The sequence below is a fragment of the Benincasa hispida genome, chromosome 1 (genome assembly GCF_009727055.1).
Source record: "Benincasa hispida cultivar B227 chromosome 1, ASM972705v1, whole genome shotgun sequence".
Lineage (NCBI taxonomy): Eukaryota > Viridiplantae > Streptophyta > Magnoliopsida > Cucurbitales > Cucurbitaceae > Benincasa > Benincasa hispida.
The window spans coordinates 3341583-3360169 of NC_052349.1; the positions used below are offsets into that span (position 1 = coordinate 3341583).

At 34.2% G+C, this 18587-nt stretch overlaps 1 long non-coding RNA gene across 6 annotated transcripts; it reads left to right on the top strand.

Annotated features, from left to right (window-relative positions):
• Positions 1–1002: 1002 nt before the first annotated feature.
• LOC120085352 lies at positions 1003–10143 on the top strand. Of its 6 annotated transcripts, none has more exons than XR_005483897.1 (8): positions 1003–1787; positions 2998–3253; positions 3441–3567; positions 4183–4300; positions 4454–4531; positions 4804–4955; positions 6351–8328; positions 8594–10143. It is a non-coding gene; the product is annotated as an uncharacterized LOC120085352 (long non-coding RNA). The 6 variants fall into 6 exon arrangements; XR_005483904.1 differs by lacking the exon at positions 8594–10143 and having other exon boundaries at positions 1006–1354; positions 1700–1787; positions 6351–7083; XR_005483903.1 differs by lacking the exon at positions 8594–10143 and having other exon boundaries at positions 1006–1354; positions 1728–1787; positions 6351–7083.
• The last annotated feature ends 8444 nt before the right edge of the window (positions 10144–18587 follow it).

The window sequence follows — 18587 nt, forward strand, 5'->3', positions numbered from 1 at the left end:
ACGAAAGATTGGTACTTATTCAAAATTTAAACCAAAATCACGTAACGTTTGTTTCATCCATAAAACTTGAGAACAACAACTAGCGACAGCAATATATTCAGCCTCAATGGTAGATAATGCAACAGAATTTTGCTTTTTACTATACCAAGATACTAAAGAACTACTTAGAAAATGACATGTTCCACTAGTACTTTTTCTATCAGTTAGACTACCAGCAAAATCAGCATCAGAATATGCAATCAAATCTAAAGATGCATTTTTAGGATACCATAATCCTAAATCAACGGTACCAAGCAAATATTTAAAAATTCTTTTTACAGCATGCAAGTGCGATTCTTTAGGACATGATTGAAATCTAGCACACATGCATACACTAAACATAATATCAGGATGCCCCAAAAGCTCCAGAATTTGATAACTTGATGTGGGAAAAGTTGATTTCATTGAAAGAAATCGGCAAACTCTATATATGAAGGTGGAGAGGAACGTGGAAGTCTTCTACACGTTGGGCTTGTGGCTAATGTTCTTGGCAATGTGTTGGAGGTAGTTTAGTTGGAGAAAGGTTAGATTTTCTTGAAAGAAATTCTTAGAAGTTCTGATCTTCAATTGGAAAGATGGTTGTAAGATAGTTATGAAAATAGTAGGATTATTAGGATGGTTCTTAGAAGGGGCATATTAGTAATTAGTTAGTGAACTTATCAGGGCTTTTTGGTTATAAATAGAGGAAGTGGTTTGAGAGGAAAGGTGTGAAGTGGTTATAAAGAGAGGTTATATATCAGGCCAATCCGACACTTACCCTTATTGACAAATGACAGATTCCTAATCACTTACTTCTACTCCATATCGAGTAAGTTTATAGAAGCAATTGTCAAACGTCTTGGTAGGCCCAGATTGGATCACTACCCTATTATGCTCATTACAAGAATTTTGGGCTTTAATGTTGGTTGGAAAAAGTGAAATCGGATGTATAATGTTGGTTTTTTTTTTTTTTTTTTTTTTTTCTCTTCATTCTCCCCTCATTTTCTTTTTCCTTTCATTCTCAAACTTCCACTCACCCACAACCCACACGAAACCCTTCCAACCCGGCTCTTCATTCTCAGACTTTCACTCTTTCCGTCGTCGACTCTCTATCTCTTGCGTCCTTTCGTCCTTTCTATCTCCGTCGTCGACTCCTTCCAACGCGAAACCCTGAGGTCTCTGTCGTCGACTCTCTATCTCCGGTGTCCTCTCGTCCTCTTTTACCTCTGTCGTCCTCTCTATCTCCGACGAGCTTCTATCCCCAGGTCTTCTCTTTCAAGCCATCACCGATTTGTCAAGTTCGGCAACTTGCGAACTAGCGGCGTTCATCCATCTGGTTTGAGATTCGTAAAACCTTGTTCTACGTTTGTTATTTTACATTTATTTCCCTCAACGATTGAAATGGTGGTTTTGGTTTGATTCGTTTTGAGATTCTCAAAACCCACTACGATTTGAGTATTTGACTGGCTTCATAGATTTTTCCCTCCCTGCCCTTTTGTTTTCTCCGATTGATCGGCTCGTTCGTTATCCATTTTTGAGTATGGGATTGGAATTTCTCTATCTGTGAAATCTGACCTTAAACTTGGAACTCATTTGATGATCTTATTTTGTCTTCTTGCTTTCATTTTGCATAATCTGTTAGAGTATTGATATATTATCCAATTTTCCTTCAATTATTAAGCTTTTGAGTGGTGATTTGAACGAAGCAGTTATGCATTTTGGCGAGAGAGTATCAAGGAAATTATTAATGAGGAGTTCAGCGATGGAATGTAAGTTGATTTGTTTGAATTGTTTTTTCTTTTCAACCTGAAATCCATATTAGTTGGTTCTTATTTGTATAAAACTTTAACATTTGCAGGTAATCTTAAAATCTCAAGTCTGATAACAATTTTGTTCTAATAAGACTGTTTATGGATACATAATGTTTTGTGTTCTACTGTCTAAAACCACATTTCAATTAAAAGGAATCACGCTTTGATTTCTAGTTCTTAACATCCTACTAAAAAATAAGAATAGTAGTTATAACTAGACTCTTAAGAAACAAGCTTGCCTTGAAAAGCAAAAGAACTAAAAATAAAATGGCTTCTTTGATTCCCTCAACGTGATCAAAGAAATCTTCTGGTACTCAATATTCAATTCTTAGCTTGGACATAACAATGAATAAACAAAAGACATAAATCACAAAAAAAAAAAAAAAAAATCCTCCTTCCAAGAATTTTCCATCAGGAAAATTAGTTGAGAATCAATAACATGACTAACATTAATAATTCAAGGATTTAAGATAAGACCCTTCAATTCATACAGGAGCAGAAACATTCTGATATAATTAGTTTGAATCAGTTCCAGGTGGTATTTGGTAGCACAACAAACAAAATTAGGAAATGTAGAGGTCCAGTGAATGTTAGTATATGGAAGTATTGAAACTTATTTGAAAAATTGAAAGTTTCTGAACGATGATATTATAGCTATTTTGCTCATATTAGTCATTTGCTTAGAATGGAAATTTCGTGTGGTTTATCAGATTCATATTAAACTTTTTTTCTCAATTTCTCGCATAAGAAATTACCAGTCAAGATTTTCTTGTGAAAATGTCGCTCCACTTCCTTTAGAACCAGACACCACTTTGACCGACCCATTTCATTAATATCGAGCTTAGACTTAATTTTGGAGAGGTCTTACTTGGGTTGACCAATCGGGTTGAAAGGTTTACCTTAGCGTTTGATTGGAGATCATCATAGTGAAAGTCTTGTTTTGGCTTTTTGTTATATTTTGTTTGTTTGTTTTTCTTTTTGGTTTTTGCCCCTCTTTAGATCTTGGTATCATTTTGATATCAAGAACCTGCAAGAGAAATCAAAGTTTTGAATGTTGAATTGTTTATGATGCGAGGATTTATTTTTGCTGCATCTGTTCTTTGTTACTGCTTTTGAATCTTTCATGAGGTTTGCATCTTTTGATTACTGTAATGATGTGATTGTGCAGCTATTGGCTTAGATGGTATGCAACTACAGTATAAGGAATGTGATTGCTCAGACTAGACATATAGGAATAATCAGTAGAAGGGTCCAAATCAACAATAACTTGAGGAGTTTTCCTTCTAATCTTGGATTTGTTCACACTTGGAAGCGTGAATATAGAATAAGTCTCATGATGTTGGTAGATACGAGTGCATCAGAAAATCGTGGACCGATTGTTGATAAGATGAAGATGGTGGTTATACCAGTGGAGGATGGAAAAGGTTTTAATGGATTCGTCTGAATAAAGCATGCTTCTATTTATTTGAAGTTATGTTGCTGAATTGTTATTCTGTTCTTATGAAGATGAGAAGAACACAATGCTTTGATCTTGTTATTGCACCTAGTCTATTAAACTTTGGATTCCAATGAGATCTGCAGTAAACTTATTATCTTTGCTTTGATATGCAGTGAGATGGGAAACTTAGTTGGGGGTATTCGAGTTTCAGAGGAAAGAGGGCAACCATGGAAGATTTCTTTGATATTAAAATGTCAAAGGTCGATGGTCAAACCTTCTGCCTTTTTGGCATCTTTAATGGTTAGATTCTCCCACCATTCTTGCAATGGCATGATGTAACACCGTTATTTGTAAATTTTAATCTATCCAATTTATAGGTGATGTATTGTTACGAATTAAATTTAGGTGTTAAGTTTCACTTAGGTCCCATTTGATAACCATTTTTCTTTTTCATTCTATTTTTGAAAATTATGCTTGTTTCCCCACCAATTTTCGGAGTGCTTTTCAACCTCCTTCAAAAACATTTGAATTCTTAACCAAATCTTAAAGACAAAATCAAGATTTTAGGAAGTACACTTTTAATTTTCAAGTTTTGGTTTGGTTTTAAGAAAATGTTTTTAAAAAGTAAGTAGCAAAGCTTGCAAAATGTATGAAATATCAATCAAACGGCCCGGGTTGAAGATAAAAAACTTTAATATTCCTCACTTTGCCAAGCGATCCTAGGTTTCAACTTTATTTACCCATGCCATTCATTTTACTTAATTTTGACGCTTGAATTCCATCATCATTAGAGATTAATATTTTTAATCCATAGTTGATGCTAATTGCTAATCTTTGAAATTATAGAAGCCATCGTGGATATCTTACCAATATTACGAATAGAAGAAATACTTACCTCTTGACATGTGATTGCAGGTCACGGTGGATCCCGAGCTGCAGAGTTTTTGAAGGAACATCTCTTTGAGAATCTGATGAAGCACACAAAATTCTTGATGGATACGGAATTAGCTATCAGTGTGTTTCATTTCCCTAGGTAGAATTTATTGCCTTTAGCTCTTGTGTTTGGAGTTTATCAGTTGTAATTCTTGATCATTTTCTAGTTTATACTATGTCATTGCAGAATCCATATTGTAAGCACATTGTATTATTTGTTGTTGTTGTTTAAGAGGTAAACAAACACTTGCAGGAAAGATGATCAGGCGCAATTCTCAAGTAGCTACCAAATCTCATATGTTTGAAGCTGGACAATAATCCACTTAAACAGGTAAAAAGTAATTCATGGATATACCCTATTCTTGTTTCTTTTTATTGTTATTATTTTAATTTTAAATTTGAGAGATGTTCTAGAGTAAGGGTTGTACATTGTGACATTTTAAGAGAAGTTTTGTTGATAGTTAGGGTTCCTTCTTAAACTCTGAAATATGCTATTTTCTCAAAGGCTTTAGCTGCATTGTTGTATTTGTAAGGATGTTTTCAATGAGACTGGTGGCGTAGCTTTAAAGTTTTGCATTATTTTTAAATTGTGTTAAGTTTCAGTTTCAGTTTCTCATTGGGTAGTCGATCGTACAAGTCTATTGTGGATCCAGCCTCCGTTTGTCGATCCAGTCTCCGTTCGTCGTCGATCCGACCTCCGTGTCATCGCTCGTCGACCAAATCCACTTCTCCATCGGACATTTTCTACTCTACAGGTAAACTTCTAGGACATTTTCCTTTCCTCCTTCCATGTCGTCGCTTGTGGTGGTCTTGTGAAGGTAGAGTTTGAAGGGATAGATTTGTTTCAAGTCCAAATCAACTTTAAGATGTTATATTCATCCTAATCCACTTAAACCAATAACTTTTACAATTTAACTCAATGCATATGGTTTTGGTTAGATTGATAGAAAGTGTCTTGTCATTGGGATATCTTAGCAGTAACCAACATTATTGGCATCTATGGATTTTTCTGAGCCAGAAGATCAGAGCAATGTCTTAGATCTATGATTAACATTTGGTATTTTCTATATGGTTTCTTTCGCTTTACATTACATAATCTTTCTTCTTTTCAATTTTTGAATTTTGCTGAAATTTGAGTACTTAATGGGATTGGGTATACTTTTGGTTTTTGTTTATTTACAACTTCTTACCTGGGATATCCTGCTGAGCTTGCTCTCCAATCATTTGTATACACACTGTCACAAACACCAAGCTATTAGAAAGAGTTTGTAAATTTTTATTGAATAGAAAAGGGTGGTTCTGGTTTTTTTTTTTTTCTGTGTTTTTTCACTGAGACCGTTCTCCTGTTACCAATTACCAGTTGATTAAATTCAACTTACAGGTCATATTAAATGGCACTCACCTATATGCTATCTAGAAATATAAAATAACAATAACGACAATAATAATAATCATTTTAAAAAAAAACAACAGTAACAATGAGAAAAACAAGAAGGGGATGGTAATGTTTTGAATGAGGCTAGCTTCTTATTTACATTAATAACCCTGTTGGTATCACAAATTTAGTCATTAGTTACCGATATGTCCAAGCATGCCGCTGTCTTCATATACATTAAGAATGTGATATTCTACACCCCATTTACACATTCATTGTTGCATTATTTAATGGTTGGTATATTCCTTTGCTGAAGTTTTAGGGTAGTGCATATGTGCAATTTATGCTGCATCAATCAATCATCTGCCATCTTGCTGAAATTTGTGTAGATCTTTCAAGGTTGAAGACTTTTAATCTCATGCATGATATTTCTTGTTAGTTGTTGTAATCTTCCACTTATATGATCAAAAGCAGTAGAAAGCTGGAGAAAGGAAAATTACAAACTCATTTGTGGTAGTGTTGTTATGTTGTCGGAAATTTTCCAAAATATAAGAGTTTGTAAACTTAGTTTCAGGTTAAATTTTTGTAACGGGGTCTGTTTTCTTGCGTGCTAGTATGATCCTTGATTTACTTATTTGTTCGATTTTCTTTCTTTATTATCTATTTTTCACATTTCAAGTTATAGCATGTAATAAGCTCAAAATAGTGCCATTGAAGTCTTCTAGTCCGAATTTGTGTACATATAATAACCTTATTCACATGCTCTGTTTGATAGGAAGGTTAAGGATGCACTTATCGTGTGGAGGAACTTAAAGAGTTAGTTCATGAGCTTGATGCCTTCATTTTGATTAAATTTGACAAAAAAACCTCTTTTGCGACGTTAACCAAGTTACCTATATTTATTCAAATCATGAAAATTGAGAGAGAGGTGGTGCTCCAGTTTTATGCATTGATGATGCCTCAAGACATTGTTTTGAGTTTTCAAAAGGCCAGCTTGATTGGAGCCTTATTCTTTTATTAGTTCCATTGGTTCTTGGACTTGAAAAAAATCAATCCAAGGTATGTTATAATTTTTTGCTAGCCTTGTATATTTTAATACTTTGGGCTTCGAATCTCATTTTAATAACAATGAAATAGGATTCTAGTTCAAGATTTAGTACTTTGAGAGGCTAATTTTAATAACAATGAAATAGGATTTTAGTTCAAGATTTAGTACTTTGAGAGGCTATAGATTTCCCTAATAATTGGTTTTGCATCTTCATGCTTTAGCAGTTTTATTGAAAATTATAAGTGTTGGTAAGAAGTACTCAAGTTTGACCCTCTAGGTTTGGAAATGGTTGTTGTATCGAGCTCTTTTAAGTCTAGTATTGTATATCCATTGTCTGTAAATTGGCTGAGGAAATTCTTGCAGCTATTGATCACCACCTCTCTCTCCTTGTTCTGCAATTTGTTTGAATCTAATTACAAGTTTTAGTTTGTATTTTATAGTTTAAAAGCAAGTTCTCGCTCTTGTTTGGATCAAAATTTTAATTTTGCTATGTAACGCTTATGAGTTTTTGTAATTTGTTGATTACTTTGGTTTTAGAATTAAATTATCATCTTCAATTCCTCCTTTTTAACTTATTATTATGGATTTGTGAAAGTAATTAAGAATTTATTTTGTGCATGTATAGGTTGATTGCCTTGGTTTTAGGGACATATCGTTTTTAACTTTGTGACCAACATTAAAAATGGATTGGACAATAATTATATCGAATACACGGATAATAATTGAAAAAAATGAAAATGATATTTACAAAAAATGGACAATAATTGAAAAGAATGGACAATAATTATGGGCTTTAATATCGGTTTAAAATCGACATTAAAGGGCTTTAATGTTGGTTGTTAGTGTTATTAAAGCTCTTTCCTGTTGGTTGTCTTTAATGTCGGTTTTAAACCGACATTGTACACCCTGTTCAATGTTGGTTTAAAATCGACATTAAAGGGCTTTAATAACACTATCTTTAATGTCGGAGTCCTTTAATGTCGGTTTTAAATTGAAATTAAAACCCAAAATTCTTATAGTGGCTTTAGTTGGGCTCGAGTAGATGGGGACCTCTCCCTTTCCGTTTTGAAAATATGTGGATGGAACATTGTACTTTTTGCCACTGCATAAAAAATGGTGGAAAGATGGGCCATTGACTGAATGGTTGGTCATGGTATTATGCAAAAAAACAAGGCATTTAAAAGGATTGTGAAGGAATAGAATAAGTCCACTTTTGGTTGCTTGACAATGTTAAAGAGCCAGCTTATGTTTTGACCTAGCAGGCTAGGATTCCATTGAGGAATAATGCCCTCTCCAACCTACAAATATTGATAAAAGGTTACTTAGAGAACAAATCCTTGACATCAACACATGAGAAGAATTACTTTGGCGTCAGAAATGTAAAAGCCGATGGCTGATAGAGAGGGACATCAATTCCTCATTTTATCATCGCCTTGTGAGTGCTAAAAGACGTAAGAACGCCATCATTGAAATCCTACCCAGAGAAGGACACAAACCTTCTTACAGAGAGGGAGATTGTTTCTGAATTTGTCTCCTTTTATGAAGCTCGCTATATAAAAGATGATGGACAACAACACCTTCCTAATATGATCCTCTGTCATCCTTTCCTTTTATTATCATCATGGGTTGTTTGAGTAGATCGATGATGGAAGCTAGTGATGGTGGTCTGATCAAAGGCCTTTACATAGGCCAAAGCTCTCTGCAGGTACACCATCTACTCTTTCCAATGACACAATCTTGTTTACAGAAAACGACATTGTTGCTATTAGAAATCTCTTTGGCATCGTTGATAAATTTGAGATTCTGGACTAAATATAAATCGTAGCAAAATAGAACTATTTGGTGTTAATACTACCCTTGCGGACTTGGAATTGATTGCATTGACTTGTGGATGCAAATTGAGCCATTGGCCTTGCACTTATCTGGTTCTTCTTCTCTTTGGCAAACCTAAGAATGTCTCTTTTTGGCAGTCGAGTATTGAAAAGGTGGATAGTAGGTTTCATGCCTAGAACCACAAACATATCTCCAAAGGTGGTTGCCTTACTCTCCTCCAAGCTACCCTATCAAATCTCCCCACGTATTATATGTCCCTTTACAAAATGCATGTCACAGTAGCAAACAACATTGAGAAACATTATCAGAATTTTCTCTGGAAAGGTGGCACTACACAACAGAGGTTTCATTTTTGTCAGATAGGACAAACTGACCAAGCCTCAAGCATAGGGTTGCATTGGATTATAGAATCTGGTGGATAAAAATAGAGATCTTCTTGCCAAGTGGATTTGGCGATATTACCATGAGGATGACGTATTTTGGAGACAGGTCATAGGTGTCAAATATGGGGTGACTTATTATCTATCTTGGCCTAACATTAACCACCCGGGATACATTAAAGGGCCTTGGCGTACTATATTGTTGCATATAAACCTCATTAAAGATTGAGTATCTATCAAAGTTGGCTATGAGATTAATATACATTTTTGCTGTGATAATTGGCTCAAGAATCCATCCCTCAAGGATGCATACCCACGACTTTACTCTCTTATCCAAACAAAAAAAACTTCCATACATGATCAATGGGACATGAGACACGGGTGGATATTATATTTTATGAGGAATCTCAGGAATGATGAGTTTGATGATTTGATTGACTTTGTGGATTGCCTTAATGGTTTCCATATCTCTATATCAAAGGACACATGGATGTGGTAACTTGACACCAAAAGCACCTTCTCCACAAAATCCCTCTCCACAAACTTGGGATCAAATCTGACCACTAATGCCCACCCTTTCCATGGTGTGATTTGGGATGACTTTTACCCCCAAAAGGTCAATTTTTTCCTTTGGAAAATTAGCCATAACCATCAATACGTGTGACAAAATCCAAAGAAAATCTCCACATAAGGCATTCTCTCCACATTGTTGCATCATTGCAAATCAGATTATGAGTAACCTAGCCACCTTTTTTTTATCAACTATCGATATGTCGACAGATTTTGGATGGAGATATTATCCTCGCATACCGATCTCCCCGATAACATCATCAGTCTCCTCTCATATGTTCTCAATGGCCATCCATTCATTTAAAAGAAAAGAATCATGTGGATGCCCTTGATTCGTGCCTTTTATGGATTACATGGAATGAGAGGAACAGTCGCATATCCAACAACAAGGGAAGCTCCTTTGTTAAAAAAAAAAAATTTAAATCATTGTATATCATGCTATGATTTGGTGCAAATGCACATTTTTCTGCAAACTATACAACCTATCTTCATTATTAACCAATTGGAGGAATCTTTGGAACCTTTGTTTGGCTTGACTTCAACCCTTTTTGTAAATTTTATATATCAATGAAATTTGTTTCTTAACAAAAAGAAAAAGAAAAAGAAAAAGTGTGAAGTATTTTTATACCTTTTGGAGAATTAAAGGAGAGACTAGCCCTCTTGAAAGGCTAGTGGTTACCTTGTTATATTTATGTGATATTATAACATATTTCAATATATTTTTATATATTTTCATATTTTAGTGTTCTTAAGTTTATTCCATGTTCTTGAGTATTTTCTTGTTAGGTAGTATCCTAACACATATTCCATCAAATCAACAAAGATAAAGAAATCTAAATATAAAGGAATTCATTAATTTGTGATTTTAGGTTATTTATTTATTTATTTATTATTTTAAATTTGAAGGTGTGATTTTAGGTTTAGTTACTTTTGGCCATATACTTTGTAAGCTGATGGAGAATTTTGCCACCCATCCTCACTTTTTCACACCACTTTTACAACAAAGGTAGAGCTACAGTGACAAGGAAAAAAAAAGGAATGTTTGGTTACGGCGAGTTTCAAATTGTTGATGAGTTAATTTAAGACATAATTTCGAAACGATCAAAATCGCTTTTATCATTCTCAAAATCACTCATAAATACAAAATCTATTTAATATTAAGGTTTTATTTGATAATTATTTGATTTTTTATTTTTATTTTTAAAAAATTAAGTCTATATCATTCACATTTTTTTTTTTTTTGAATTTTTTAAGCACAATGGTTAAATTCTTAACTAGATTTTAAAAACAAAAACTACTTTTTGAAATTTTTTTTTTTTTTTTGAGTTCTCAAGTTCTCAAAATTTGACCCAAAAAAAATGGTTACCAAAAGGGTCTTAGCTTTGCACTTTTAAATGTCATATTTATATCACCAAAACGAATCTTGAATGATTAAGTCTTAATAGAATAATTTTAACCATTTCAAAATCACTCCCAAGCATGTTTTTATTGTCATATTATCTTTTAAAATATGTTTTCCTTGTGGTATTTCGATTTTATTTATCATGTTAATAAAAGGAGAAGGAAATTTTAATAAAAACAAAAACAAAAGTATAAGTTTCGTGTAGCAAAATATGTAGATATAGTTTTTATTAGTTTAATTTTATGATTACTTTTTGGTAATTTAAAAAACTTAACAAACGTGTTTACATTCAAATTTTTTTTTCATATTATAATTTTTATGATCAATTTTAATGAATGCGTAAAAAACTGCATATGCATATATTTTATTGTTTAGATTTTTAGATCTATTTTATTTTTGTCCCTTAAATTTTAAACATTTTATTTTATTCTGTTGACAATTCTTTTATTTTTATTTGAAGTTGCATATATATTTATTTATTTATTGAACTTGTCATTATGTGTATTTTATTAACTCAATTTAATTGTAAAAAAAATTGTAATGCAACAAATCATAGGAATATGTAGTTGCTATAGAGAGATACCCAAGTATGAATAGAGCACAGACACCGTAAAGACAAATATTTCTAATGGCAAAAAATTACCAACAATGACCACAAATTTGAATAATAATAATAATAATGTTTCATTACCAACTATTAAAATTGGAGATTGCTGATGAAGGTGTTCCATAGTTTTAGCATCACTGCATTAACAAAGACAACGAAAAACTTGTGGCTATCTCCAATTTATCGACATCCGAATAATCGATTACAATAAATAAAATTGTTGGAGGTTGAGCATTTGTCCTTACGATCATTTATTAGATTTCGCGATGATTCATTCCCGTAAATCTTGAATAAAAAGAAAAAAGTATTGCACCTTGAAACTAGGTTCTCCATTTATTCTTTTCATATTAAAACCATTCTTCTAATTAGGTGAAGAACGATCCTTTGAGTCTAATATAACAACAATAATCCGTGCATTATGAATATTTATTATTATTCTATTCGTTGTTCTCTTTCGTTCATCGAATCCTATAATAAATATTTCTAGATTTCACGTCTAATTTAATTGAATTTTGGGACTATAAGAATCTACTTTCTGATTCACATTTTACCCAATATTCGTTTTCTAGTCTAAAGCTCGAAGTGTTCAAAAAATCCGATGACCTGAAAAAACCGATCAACCCAACTGTAGTTTGGGTTTGGGTTATATTAGGTGAACCCATGAACCAACTCGAATTTATTATTAACTTTAAAATATATTCTTTTATTACCTTATAATACAATTATTTATACATATATTGGTTTTAATTTTATTTAATTCCAATATGTTTTGAATAATTATTCTTCAACAACTCTTAAAAGTAGTTTCTCTACATTTTAGAAAGAAAATTTTCACGATATAAATTGAAATCGAGTTGTCAATCTTAATTCAATATATGAAAACACAATTAAATTAGATTTTAACATATTTATGTTTTACTTCTTTTTATAACAAGATTTTAAATAAATGACCCGATTACCCGAACCAATCCAATTCAAATATTTCATGATTGGGTTGGGTTAGATTCAATTTTTAATAAGGGTTATTTGGGTTGAAAAAATTTATAACCCGAACAATTGGGTTGGGTCTAAAAGGTCTTTCAACCCAACACAATCCAACCAAAGCCATGAACACCCCTATCCGAAGCCAATAATTGAGAGAAATTTTCAGAATATTTTAATAAAGGGAAGGAAAAATGAAGAGAATAATGATGAGAAAGCTTGAAGTTCTTCAGAAATTTATAGAGGAAGAGAGGGAAGACGGAGTAACAACTAAGTAAATGCATAGTTTCTTTTAAAAAAGTAAATTGCAGAGTTAAATTATATGAGAAAGAAGCTTAAAAACCCTTTTTTTTTCTTTCTTCTTCTTCTTCTTTCTTTTTTTTTTGGGCAAAGGCATACAATTGTGGTTGTTACCACTATAAAAATGACGGAAAATGGAAAGAAGTAACGAGGATTGTGCGAGTGCATTTAAAGTAGAGAAGTAAATTTTAGAGGCCTTTTTAAATATAAAAAAAAATTAAAATTTTTATATTTTATAACCAAAAGTTTCAAAAGTATTTTTGAAAATAATTTTTTTTAGATTTTTTATTTATAAGAATTTTCTTATCTATATGTATATATTTTTGGTTTTAATGTAGAATATTTTAAATTTATAATAAGATATGGATAGTTATAATGTTAAGAGGCTGTTTGGGGCGTGAGATGATATAGGATATGAGGAGTTCTGATGAGTATGATTTCAAATACTGAGATGATATACGACACATGGAAGGAAAATGACGGTGAGATACGAAGCACGTTCCAAAAATGAGCTCGTAAACAATTAAAATCGGTGAGACGAGATAATGGGCCTCCAAATATTGAGATGATATAGGATGTGAGATATGTCATCTCATGTTGGACCCCAAACAACCCCTAAAAAAGATCAAAGAGTCGAGAAAAGATCAAATAAAGAGAGAGGAGAGAGAGGAGTCTTGAGTGGGGTTTTAATAATAGTGGGTGGATTTTAATTGATTTTTTTTTAAAAAAATAAAACATACACGTGGTATAGAGAGGAGAGAGAGAAATGAGGTTGTTTATGATTGTGAGTATGCAATTAGTGGATGTGGAAGGTTCAACATTAATTTAGGCATTATGAAAATATATAAGGATAGAATTGTCCAAAAAAATTTCTTCCCACATTCATACTTTTAGATATATATATTATAGATTAGTGTTACAATTGATAATCTCTTTCCCTTGGATTTGAATTAGTCTTTGGAGTTGAAATTATCTAATTTACAATGAATGATAACTAGTCTAATAAAATCACGTAATACTATATCATCAATTCCTGTAACTTTTGAACCATCACTCCTTATAGATCAATCGAGAAAAAGAAATTAACAGAAAGAAAGATTTCATATAAACATCGAATCTGATATGTGATTGATAGATTTAAAGTCTTTGAACAGAAATGAAATTTGAACCAAAATTTTAGAAAAATGCATTTTTAGTTGAAGGAATTATAGAATGAAAAAATCCTACATGAACATGACTAATTATTTCCAAATTTGTAAATTTATATGTTACTTAATTTTGAATCTCCACTAGATTATGATGATTATATTTGCATTTGTATCTGTTCACACGAGGTTTCCGGAGAAATGTGTTTCGTGAAGTTGAACTTGAGTTGATGTTGATGTTGGAGTTAATTTGATGCGATGTGGTTCGATCTCTAATACTTGATCCTCTGATTCTCTCTCAGTTGGGTGAATATACTTGACTTGGAGAAGGAAAACACCAAACGTTCTTGAAGTAGAAGTCTTGGAAGCTTGGAGTAGAAGTCTTGGAAGAGTATTTGTGTTTTAAAGGTCTTCTGTCTTATAGGAGTGCAGCTTTAGGAGTCTTGGAAGCTTGAAGTAGAAGTCTTGGAAGAGTATTTGTGTCTTCAAAGGTCTTCGGAGTGCAGCTTTAGGAGTCTTGGAAGCTTGAAGTAGAAGTCTTAGAAGAGTATTTGTATCTTCAAAGGTCTTCTGCTTTATAGGAGTGCGGAGTTCAAAGGTCTTCTGCTTTATAGGAGTGCGGAGTAGAAGTCTTGGAAGAGTATTTGTCTTCAAAGGTCTTCTGCCTTATAGGAGTGTAACTTCAGGAGTCTTGAGAGTCCTCTACTTGTTAGTGAATTCTTTCTGGGCCTTTTGGGTGTAGAAAATGCTGCCCTTACAAATGAAGAAAACTTCTCTATTTATAGAGTTCTCAGGTGGGCTTTGTGGGCTTGGTTGGTCCATGGGCCTGACCCTTGGGCCCAATTAGTTGGTTTTGGGCCTGGATTTCTAGAATTTGGTTCCAATTGCAACTTTTTTTTTTTTGTAGTTTAACATTAAGCCCAAAATAGTAATATCAAATTAGAACAATTTAATTCATCTTATTCATCTGCGTGATGTCATCGAAACTTGTCTTCATTCAATTCGGGACATTGTGTCAATTTCTTATTGGACCCAAAGTAATGATTTAGAAATTCGTCGTTAATTAGCAAAACGACGTGGTGACTATGATGGTCCAAAATTTCTCATTCACAAATGGCCCCTTTTCGAGATTTATGCATGTAATGGGTGGGTGAATCTCGAAAAAAATGTAATTTGAGATCAAAGTAGATTTTTTGACTCTTTTAATTTGATTGCATCATCATGATCAAAAATATGAGAATTTAGCTCAAAATTATTATTTGAAATCTTTGTCGTTTTGACACATTTCGCTAAGTAAACTTTAATTTAATAAAGTAGAATTTTTGTTTCCACTTAATTGCAAATTTAATTTAATTCGGAATTCGGAATAGAATTTTGGGGTGAAATTGATCTTGATCAATTTTGGTTTGAGATAAAATTGGGATATGCTCAATTTTACTTGGAAATGAGTATAGGAAACTAAGATTGATTTAAATTTGAGATAAAATTTGGAAATATAGCCAAATTTTGACTCGGCGTTATTCATAACTCAATATTCAAGGTTAATCATTCGAATATTGATAAAATTTGGGATATGGCCAAATTTTTAATTTGGGACGGATTTGACATTTATCTCACCCGATTTTGGCTGGCTTGAATTTAGAATTAAATTTGGATTAGAAACTTTAGACTGAGATTTGGGAATAACAGTTGATTTTTAATTCCAATTTAATGGAATATAATTTGAACTTAAATGGAAGAGATTTTGGGAGGCCAACGTATTGGAAGACAACCTTACTAGCGAGATCAGGGCCATTACCCATCATACCGCATTATCAGCGAGATCGGCCATTATCAGTGATACCAAACCATTATCAGCAAGATCAGGCCATTACCAGCAATACAAACCATTACCAACGAGATCAGGGCCATTACCAGCGATACCAAGCCATTATTTAGTGAATACCAGACCATTCTAGCGATACCCAAGCCATCACTAGCGATACCTCCAACTTCATGTGATAACCTACTAACTTCACCAGGAACTTAATTTTGAGAATTCGAATTCGATTCGTTTAACAGCTGAAGAAGGAATGATACTCTGTTGCCGGGACGAACAAGAAGAAGAAGAGGACGAAGAAGAGGTATAGAAACGTAGAAGATCTAACATCTTCAAGGTGTCTAAGCAAGTTCATCCAGAATATCGGCATTTCCAGCAAGGCCACATGATCATGAACAACTTCATCAATGATCTCTTCGAGAATTGGCCAAAACACATTGTTCTCTGAAGGCACCAAGGTGGTGACTAAGTTCACAAGTTCCTCTTCCTTTCATAATTTCTGTTTTGGTGCTTGCAATTAGCACGTGAAGTTTGTTGAAGAGAGCGAAGATTTTGAGCAGAGAAATGGGAAGAGTGAGATTTTAGGGAAGAGGCAACACTACAAAGAACGAAGTTGTGGGGAGAGCGAGATCATGAGAGCATTTCGAGCGAGATATGTGGAGAGAGGCAAGATTTTAGGAGAGAGCGAGATCAGCAGGAAGCATTGTCGAGCGAGATTGTGGGAAAGAGCGACACTAGCGAGAGGATTTATTTGAGCGAGATTTTCCCTTTTTATTTTAATATTATTATTATATTAATATATTTTTTTAATGCAGGATCTGTCTCTGGTGGCTAGCGGGTGACTACTAGCCTTGGCGAGAATCCCTTTCTCCTATGGTTATTAGCCAGATTCTTCTCAAGGTCTTAAAAGCTCAAAAACTCCTCCGTTCCCATTGAAATTACTGGGATCGCGGAAATAAAATCCAACCGTGGAGCCCCTAATCAGGGGGCAGCCTCTAATCGAGCAAACGGACTAACTAATTTCAGCAGAGAAATTGGAGTTTCCACAAAAGGTATAAAGAACAGTATTCAGTTCAGTAACGGTTGATTTATCAGATTTTCATAAACTTGATTATGTAGAAAAAAAAGATTCATCGAACTTAGCTATTATATAATAATTGGGAAGGGATGCAATCGCCTCTCTCTTCTTATATGTAGTTGTATGTTTGATTCTCCTTCGTTATTTCTGGACGTCCTTTCCCATTTTCCTTGTCAATCAGGACTGGATTGCAATAGGATAAGTTAAGTAAGAGATAGAGTAAGACGGGTAGAAGTAAGAAAGGATGGGGAAATTGTAGAAGGGGCTTCTCGGCTTATTTATTCTTATCTGGTTTTCTTTGCCTTTTTTTCATTTAGTATTATTTTTTTTACTAACTTGCGCCCATTCCTAACTTAAATATTTTTATTGTAAGAGTTACGATGCAACAAAAAGAGGTGTGCTACAACAAGGACACAAGTTTTTTTTTTTAAATTTCTCATCATGTACCCATGCTTTGAGTTGGCGTATATCCTGATATCGTCATGGGATAGGGGGCCCGCAAGGTTTACAACATCTTCTATTTCGATCACCCCTAGGTGATCCGAAAAAGGTTTCACTCTAATTGAGGCATCTGATTAAGATAACATCAATCGAATCGATCTATTTGGGTAGAAGGCTCCAACAATGAAAAAATTTACAACTCTTCTTTCATTCGATCACCCTAGGGCGGTGAGTCCCGAAAAATTAAGTATTCTACTTATTCGCTAATAAAACACCATTCTACATAATCCTGATCGTCATTTTGGATGGGGGGGGGGGGCGGGGCACTGATAAAGGTATAAACTTCTCCTTTCGTTCACCTAGGAACAGAATCTCCAGAAAGCTCTCATCTCTTAAGCGCTGACTTGTTACGATCGTCATTAGGAGGGCCCCCGCAAAAAGGTTTACAAAACTTATTCCCATTCGATCAACCCTAGGGAGGATTTCGGAAAGGTCTAACTTTGTGCGCTGCTCGTGTTATCATCTGTGATCGAGTCCTGGGGATGAAGAGATTCCCCCCGCAAAGGCTTACAACTCTCCCATTCGATCACCCTAGGTGGATCCCGAAAAGGTCTACTTTGTAGCACCGTTCGTACATCCTAATCGTCATGCGAGGGGCCCCGCAAAGGCTTACAACTCTCCCATTCGATCACCCTAGGTGGATCCCGAAAAGGTTTACTTTATAGCGCCGTTCGTGTATCCTGATCGTCATGGGAAGGGACCCCGCAAAGGCATACAACTCTCTCATTCGATCACTCTAGGGAGGATCCTTGAAAGGTTTGCCTTGTTATGTTACTCCTTGATCAAAATTTGAAGATAAGGGAAATATGCCATTGAGTATTTGAAGATGAGGCGGATATGCCATCAAACCTTGAAGATGAGAAGAATGTGCCATCAAGATTTTCAACAGAGTCAGGTTGGCTAGAGTCGATCTCGTGTATAAGGCGGAGCCAGACGGACCGAAGTTGTCCTCGAATATGAGGTAGAGCTGGATGGACTAGAGTCGTCCTTGCAATGAGGTAGAGCTAGACAAACCAAACTTGATCTCGCATATGAGGTGGAACCATACCCACATTTTTGGAAAGGAAGCGAAGCTACACAATTTTGGAGAAAAGGTGAAGTTGTACCAATATTTTGGAGAGGAAACGAAACTGCACCACGACTTTGAAGATAGAGTGAAGTCGCATCATCAGTTTGAAGATGAAACGAAGCCACGCCACGACTTGAAGATGAAGCGAAGCCGCGTCATTAGTTTGGAGATGAAATGAAGCCACGCCACGACTTTGAAGATAAAGTGAAGCCGCATCATTAGTTTGGAGATGAAACAAAGCCACGCCACGACTTGGAGATGAAAAGAAGTCGTGCCATT